The sequence below is a fragment of the Rhinopithecus bieti genome, unplaced genomic scaffold, assembly GCF_001698545.2.
Source record: "Rhinopithecus bieti isolate Rb0 unplaced genomic scaffold, ASM169854v2 scaffold_20362, whole genome shotgun sequence".
Lineage (NCBI taxonomy): Eukaryota > Metazoa > Chordata > Mammalia > Primates > Cercopithecidae > Rhinopithecus > Rhinopithecus bieti.
In genome coordinates this window covers 514,958-517,724 of record NW_016810160.1, presented here as the reverse complement: position 1 = coordinate 517,724, position 2,767 = coordinate 514,958, and positions in this window count along the sequence as shown.

The following is a 2,767-nucleotide window of genomic DNA, read 5'->3' as shown; positions in this document are numbered from 1 at the left end:
GCTCTGTTGTCCAGGCTGGAGCACAGTGGCACAAACTCAGCTCACCACAACCTCTGCCTCCCGGGTTCAAGTGATTCTCCTGCCTCAGCCTCCTGAGTAACTGGAACTACAGGCACACGCCACCACATCCAACTAATTTTGTATTTTAGTAGAGATGGGGTTTCACTATGTTGGCTAGGCTGGTCTCAAACTCCTGACCTCGTGATATGCTCGCCTTGGCCTCCCAAAGTGCTGGAATTACAGGTGTGAGCCACTGCGCCTGGCCAGTTTTTTAAATATATTTTAAAACACTTGAATGAGAGTCAGTAGAGTGTAAACTAGAAGTTTAAAATGCTTCATAGAATGCCCAGGGTTTACATTACATGATTCTCACAACAAACCTATTGTAAAGGTGAGTAAGGTATGTTACTGCAGAGAAAACTTTGGGAGCAAAACTGTAAAAAATTATATTTTGCTGTATTTTCTAAGAGAAAGAGTATTGTTATGTTCTCCTAAACTCTGTTGATTACTACTTTAAGTGATGTTGACTTAAAACATTGCAAATTTAAATAAGAGTTTTAAAATTAAGTAATGACTGCCCTGAAAAAAAATTGCCAGCATACATTTTGTTTGGATTTATTAATCAAGCAATTTTATACTTATCCCTGTCAAATACCATAAGGTGTCAAAATTTGGCATGGGGTTACAAAACTATAAACCCAGCCCAAAACAGAATGATCTTTGCTTGTTTAATCTTTAATAAATAAGACATTAATATTGGTTTAATGAAAATAGCTACATCTTGCATTATTTAGTAAAATTACCATAACTTCTAACCTTATGGCTTTATGCAATCTAGTCCAAAGGCAGGAAGGAGGTTTGTTTTGGAAAAGGACTGTTATAATCTTTGTTTCAAAGCTAAACTATAACTAAGTTCCCCCCAAAGTTAGTTCAGCCTATGCCCAGGAATGAACAAGGACAGTTTGGAGGTTAGAAGCAAGATGGAGTCAGCTAGCTCAGATCTTTTTTGCTGTCTCAGTTATTGCAGTTTCATAACTTTAAATGATGGCTATCACAGTTTTCATAAATAATCTAGGTAAACAGTTAAAATAAAATAATTAGGTAAATGTAATGGGATAAATATTTGTGGACAAACTCGTCATAATTGAGAATATAAAGTTAAATTAAATAATAAGTATTTCATTATTCGGGTATTTTCCAAGAAAACATATTGTAGAAAACCATCTTTCTAAAAAAAAGTGTCTTTTAATTTTATCTAATTCAAAGTGTATTGAAAAGTTATGTATAAAACAAGGTAAAAGGAATGAGGAAATAAGGGAAATATAAAGAAAATTATAGAAATAAAGTGGTATTTTTTGGTAAGAAAGCTTAAAGAGAAATAATTTTAGGAAAGAAAGAATCTTGTATGATAAATTTTGTCCTAGAATAAAGTGACTGGATAAGAAAGGGATGTTCAAAGCTATTTATGACAAACCCACAGCCAATATCATACTGAATGAGCAAAAGCTGGAAGCACTCCCTTTGAGAACTGGCACAAGACAAGGATGTCCTCTCTCACCACTCCTATTCAACATACTATTGGAAGTTCTGGCCAGGGCAATCAGGCAACAGAAAGAAATAAAGGGTATTCAAATAGGAAGAGAGGAAGTCAAACTGTCTCTGCAGATGCATGAATGTGTATTTAGAAAACCCCATCATCTCAGCGCCAAAACTCCTTAAGCTGATAAGCAACTTCAGCAAAGTCTCAGGATACAAAATCAATGTGCAAAATTACAGGCATTCCTATACACCAATAATAGACAAACAGAGAGCCAAATCACGAGTGAACTCCCATTCGCAATTGCTACAAAGAGAATAAAATATCTAGGAATGCAACTTACAGCGGATGTGAAAGACCTCTTCAAGGAGAACTGCAAACCACTGCTCAAGGAAATAAGAGAGGAAACAAACAAATGGAAAAACATTCCATGCTCATGGATAGGAAGAATCAACATGGTGAAAATGGCCATACTGCCCAAAGTAATTTTTAGATTCAAAGCTATCCCCATCAAGCTACCATTGACTTTCTTCACAGAATTAGAAAAAACTACTTTAAATTTCATATGGAACCAAAAAAGAGCCCATATAGCCAAGACAATCCTAAGCAAAAAGAACAAAGCTGGAGGTATCATGCTACCTGACTTCAAACTATACTACAAAGCTGCAGTAAACAAAACAGCATGCTACTGGTACCAAAACAGATATATAGACCAAAGGAACAGAACAGAGGCCTCAGATATTACACCACACATCTACAACCATCTGATCTTTGACAAACCTAACAAAAGCAAGCAATGGGGAAATAATTCCCTATTTAATAAATGATGTTGGGAAAACTGGCTGGCCATATGCAGAAAACTGAAACTAGACCCCTTCCTTACAACTTATACAAGAATTAACTCAAGATGGATTAAAGATTTAAACATGGCCAGGCGCAGTGGCTCATGCCTGTAATCCCAACACTTTGGGAGGCCAAGGCGGGTGGATCACGAGGTCAGGAGATCGAGACCATGCTGGCTAATATGGTGAAACCCCGTCTCTACTAAAAAATATAAAAAATTTGCCAAGTGTGGTGGTGGGCACCTGTAGTCCCAGCTACTCGGGAGGCTGAGGCAGGAGAATGACATGAACTCGGGAGATGGAGCTTGCAGTGAGCGGAGATCATGCCACTGCACTCCAGCCTGGGCGACAAACAAAGACTCCGTCTAAAAAAAAAAAAAAAAAAAAA